At 43.7% G+C, this 5,919-nt stretch overlaps 1 protein-coding gene across 4 annotated transcripts in view; it reads left to right on the forward strand.

Annotated features, from left to right (window-relative positions):
* The window catches only part of IL31RA (interleukin 31 receptor A), a 76,111-nt gene that overhangs the window by 41,028 nt on the left and 29,164 nt on the right, over positions 1-5,919 (forward strand). The window lies entirely within an intron of this gene.

Raw genomic sequence — 5,919 nt, forward strand, 5'->3', positions numbered from 1 at the left:
TAATCCTGGATGCGTAACCCTGTGCACATAGATGACTATCTATGTACCGAGACTGGGCATGCACAGTAGTAGGTGAGACATATGTGTCCCCCTTTCTAGATGGCTTAGCTTTAGGTCAGGGGATGTCAACCAGGGCTACGTGTACCCCCAGGAATGCTTGGGAAGGCCCTAGGGGGTATGTGCAGGCAGGTGGGGATGGAGCATTGCTGCTTACCACTCTGCGCTGCCGCTTCCCAGGAGCAGGGCCAGGGGGAGGGGTGTCACGGGCAGTAGCATCCCTCTGTGGGCCAGACGCGGGGGAGGGAAGCTTTCATGCAGTGGCTGCCACCATCACCCACCGCTCCATGCTGCTGCTGCTCCACATGTCCAGCCAGGCGCCACCCCCTCCCCCCATCCTGCTCTGCATCTGGCTGCCGGGGATACGCTTATTAAAAAAGGCTGAAAATTTGGAAGTGGAGGAGGAAGAAAGAGAGATTTCTCATTTTTTCCTCACAAATAGATGAGTGGCCAGGGCACTGAGGTGGAAAACTGAAGGGCCTCAGTTCCTATCTTGGTCTTTTTGGTTTTCTAGCATGGCACTCTAATCACCATTATTCAGTCTCCTCTCCAGTGCTCCTTTTGAAGCTGGTCCCTGGCCCCTTGAGAGGGAGGTGCATGGGAGAAGACAATAGGTAAGACTAGGAGGAACAGAAGACAGTAATGCACCTCAGTGAGGTGACTGCTGGCCTGGCAGGGAGGGGGCCTGGGCTCTTGCTCTCAGTGAGGCAGAAACATCCCCTTTGCACTGTCCTTCATCCATTTTTTCCAGTGACTATAGTTGTGGCTCAGTTTCAAAGGGAGCACCAGAGAAGGAACTAATTGCACATGAGACCTATGACCACCAGTCTTGGATTCACTGGTGGAGCTGAGCACAGTGGTCTATATCTATGTATAGTTATGGTGTGCCTAGCAACCATCTTGGCCTGTCATCTTCCCATGGAGGACTTAATACTCTCCTCCCACCCCTTGATATTTAAGTTCCTAAAGGGCATAACTAAGGTGTTGCCACAAATAAAATATTTGATCCTTTAGAGTAGGACCTCAAGCTAGTCCTCACAACTCTGATTGCCATTTATTTTAACTGATGACAACTTGCTCACTTTATCACCAGTCCATGAAGACAGCATTGGTCTTTGGTGAAGAGGATGATGGTATGGGAGATCCAAATGTTAAAGGCTACCTACAATATTCCATTCACACAAGTTTTCCTTGAGGCTATGTGCTCAGTTCTTGCCCAAATTGTGAAGGAATATCACTTGTCAATACATCCATCTGTGGCTTTCTTTCTAAAATCTCACTCCTTAAGGGTAGAGTTTCTCTCCATATCTGGATGTCAGGAAGATTCTTGCCTTCTATGGGGATGTTCTAAAGCCTTTCTGATCATCCCTTTGTCTCTTCAGTATCATAGTGATAATCTCATAACTACACTGATCTCCACCAGGAGACTAACAAGACTGTGTTAAGTAAGGTCAGCTGTGAAACTGCAAAGGTGGAGCCTTCACACTGTTTAGAGCACACTCCACTGGAGCTTAGAAAACATCTCTGTCCTCCCTCAAGAGCATCTTCATTCCAAACAGCTTCAAAGCTGGTACCTGGAGTGCTGTCCACACTTTCACCAAGCGCTATACCACTGTTGCAGCCTCCTGGTCAGATGCTACATTTGGGAAAGCAGGCCTGCAGTTGTTAGCTTAGGACTCAGAAAACCTGCCCTGTATGACACTGATACTGCTTTGGAGTCACCCGGGTGGAAGGAAGATATGAACAATCATTTGAAAGAGTTGGACAAGGTACTTACCATGGCAACTGGACTGAGATATGTTGTTCCTAGCACAATCTTTCTGCTGCCCTCATCCCTTCTTCCTAGGAGTCAGTGCATCCTGGGATTGAGCAGGTCAGAGAAAAATGAGGAATGTGAAACAAGCACTTCTGTTTCATGCCCACTCTGAAGAGCATGAGGAGGAACAAGGCACAAGTATTGTTAAGATAAAAAATTCTCCAAGCTTGAGTGCACCAGGCACATGTGTTCCCACTGTGGACAGGACATACAGGCCACATCTCTTGAAAAACTCCATTTACCACAGAGCTAACCTTTCTCTGTTATGTCCTTAACACACAGTGTTGTATGTCATGTTAGGATATTTTTTGCACTGTTTTTGTCATGATAACACTTTTAGCACCTGACAGTGCTAAAAAAGAATAACATATTTTTTAAGTACAGATCAAGCATTTTCGTTATAAGGGATGATTACAAAACTCATACTACTTTAGCTATGGCTGTTACAAGAAAATTGAATGTTTGAATGTCTTCCAATTGTTGGGAAATGAATGCAGGAAGTTTTCATCAGTGGAAATGGCAATTAAGGAGAAGTGGCTAGATTTTTTAAGCTTTTTGGCAACATACTGGAAAAGGAAATTGATTCAACTTTTTAAAAAGTATTCCATAACATAAGAAATGCAATGTGCCACTGAATATTTTTCATGTATTAAATGACCAGGGCTCTTCAGGTTGCTTTGATTTAAAGGATTCCTTTCTCTTCATTTATTTTAGTACATGCAAAGATCTCAATCCAGGCCCAATATGCTAGAATCTATACAAATGCTTAAAAGAAGATAGGACTCTTGCCCCAAAATATAAATACTAAATTTCACAAGACTGATGACAACAGACAGAAAACATGCAAACAAAATACCAAAGCTCTATCTATCTTGTTACATTTTTAATTTCCTCAAAATATTTCTTGCCATACTTCTGTCTCTGTGGCCAGGTAATAGCCGCTGTATTGATCACCTAGTGTGATCCCTTTTGCTCTTCCTATGTTATAGGAATAGATTGAGGGTTAGCATATATGTAGGAAAGTAGCTCATCAGATGATGTTTACATTAGAGTCACTTTATGTGTCTTGACATAGGTTTGACTTCCAGCTCAAACTGACCCTCTCTCCTCCTTTATCTCATCTCACCACAGAAACATTATAAAGAAATACTGATCTCCACTGTGGGGTTTCTGTAGAAGATTTTTCATGCTCTGGTGCAGGCCTTTCTGGCCCACTTTGAAATGTTAGAGGAAAAAATACAGTAAATTTTAAAAATAAAAAACACATTCAGCTATCATATTCTTAAACTGTTAAGTGATGTTGAGTTTTTAGTGTGTTAAGGGGAGGTATTTACAAAATCAAAAGAATAAGAATACCTTTTTGAAGAAAAACAATTTATACTTAAATATATAGAGAGACTTGTTTTTTAACTACTTCATAAATGTTGTATTGATATTCTTCTTGTTAATTATATTCACTTGGTATGACACATACTATGGGGCAATATTTTGTTTTGTGGTCATGATTCAGACTTTTAAGAAAGAGGAGGTTCTCTTTAAAATCTTTTGTACTTCTGTCTCCTCACCCCTCCCTTCCTTTTAGTAGGCTGGCACACTACTTCAGTCTGTATGCCTGCTTGTGTTCCAAAGAAATGAAAAATATTTCAATAGCACTCTATTCAGTAATGCCAGGGGCTTCCCTTTGATTTTGGAGAGGCCAGGATGTTACTCCAGATGTACAATTATTTAACTTTATGCAGATTACAAAATAAAGCCAAGAAAGATTCATTTTCAGTTATTTTAAAGAAGCTGGTTTTATTAAGTAAATGTCAGATCAGTACATTCTCAATCCGTTACAGAGTTGATAAGTGCTGTGCTTTAAATTTAAAGTACATGTGACTAAGTCCATTGACTACTCAGATGCTTAAACTTAAGCATTTGCTTAAGGGAGTGACTTTCAGAGACAAAAAGGGGGCTAAGGTATCTCTCTTCCATTGATTTCCATATCACAAAATCAGGACAAAGTAGATGCTTACTCCATATTGCTTTTAAAAATCTCTCTCCGACCTCTCTACTGGCTCAGGGTCTTATGTACATTCTAATACATTAAACTCTGTAAAGCACAGTAGTGCTAATATTTAAACAATTTAAAATTAAGTATACAGTCCTGCATGATGGGATTGGAACTCATATAGCTTCTCTCAAAAGGTCTTCATAAAATGAAATTATTACAAAAAAATCACTAGTTTTACTAAAGGATATGTATGTAATTTGGAAGTAATTTCATGTCTCTCAATTTTTCAAACATCATACTTATTGCAAAGTTGTATTTATATATCTGCACACCAGCTGAAGGCCCCTCTACTTGTGCAGGTAAAGGGGCAATGGGATCAAATGTGATCCACACAATTACACCTACCATGCCACACATTCATAGAAGGAGACACAATTGTGGGATTGCACATTAGATCCCATCCTGCCTTATCACTGGGTGCAAGGGAGCCTGGGATTGTGAGCCTGAGCTCCTCCTGCACCGGCTCCTGTGGCTGCGAGACCTGCTGCTAATGAGGCCCAGTGGGGCCTGCAGTGGAGGCCGTGTTCCCCACACTGCCCTCCCTGTGGGCCCTGCAGTCGACATGGGTTGTGGGGCTCAGTGGAGGCACTGCTGGGAATGCTGCCCCCACTGCAAGCATTGTCAGCTGCAAGGCTCTCAATGAGCAGTGGGGGGCAGTGGGGAGAATGTTTCCACTGCTGTGAGCTTTGTGAGGTGCGGGGATAACAGCAGTGACAGCGTTCTCCGTGCTACAGCTGCAGTGAGCTCCGCAGCCCACATCACTGCAGAGCTCACAGCAGGAAGAACATTGCCACCTTGTGAGCCTCCTGAGATGCGGTGCTTGCAGCAGTGGCAGCATTCCCTCACGCTGGTACTGCGGTGATCCCCACAGTGACATGGGCTGCAAGGAAACACTGCTGCTACTGCAAGCCTCTGCTGCACATCCCTGCTGCAAGCCCTACATCTCAGGAGACTCGCAGTGGCAGCAGTGTTTTTCTCACTGCTGCTTCTGTGAACCCCACAGCGACATGCAGTGAGGGCAGACAGGGGAATGGTGCTGCCTCTGCAAGACCTGTACTTCATGAGACTCACAGTGGCGGCAGTGTTCTCCCTGCTGTACGCACCGCAGCTGAAGACACTGCCCCACTGGGAGCCCTGCAGCTAAGGAGGTTTGCAGGGGGGGCATCATTCTCCCCACTGCAAGTCCTGCAGCTGCCAGTGCTGCCACCACTGCAAGCCTTGTCAGCTGCAGGGCTGGCACTGGGTGGTGCTCCCTTGTGGCTGGGAGTCCCTCATTTGATGTGGCTCCTAACCACAGGGGGGCACTTGCCCACACATTCAGTTAATGGCAAGCTAGAAAGCTATTATATATTTTTTGTGGAATAACTTTGTAGCTTGTTTCTTGTTTTATCATGTCATTAATTGGTTAAATGTGTATCTGGATCACACTTTAAGGCATAATTACCTGGTTAATCACACCTTAAGTGTAACGTGTAAAGGGAGCCTGATATATTTGAAAATGTATTTCTTTGATATTTAAAGCAAATTCTTCAAAGATGAATATCTAAACTTAGACTCTTAAGTTCATGTTAAGTGTTTGTGGCCTTGTTTTCCCAAACTTAAAGTTCAGACAGTGAAAATTATAATATACAATATTGTGGCAAAGAGCAGGGGCTCATGGGCCACAGGTTGCCAACTTCTGGCAAAAGAGGTTAAGAACAAAAAAATAAAACCCAAATAAACCCTTCTGGATTAGGCAGGGGGGAAAACCCCTCAAACAAAATATAATTATTAGCCAATATTTTATTTAGTGCTGTGAGACAGAAGCAGTTTCATCAGTTAGTGAAAACAAGTTTCTTAGTACATTCAAGGACTACTCAAAGCTCTCAAAGGTAGCTGAGGATCTGTTGATCCAGGGGCACCACATAGGGGGTGCACACGGGTGCGCGTGCACCCCCTGAGCATGGCAGTGCACCCCTTGCAAAAAGGTGCTACTGACACCGCCAGTGGCGCC

Source organism: Alligator sinensis, unplaced genomic scaffold (genome assembly GCF_000455745.1).
Source record: "Alligator sinensis unplaced genomic scaffold, ASM45574v1 scaffold123_1, whole genome shotgun sequence".
Lineage (NCBI taxonomy): Eukaryota > Metazoa > Chordata > Crocodylia > Alligatoridae > Alligator > Alligator sinensis.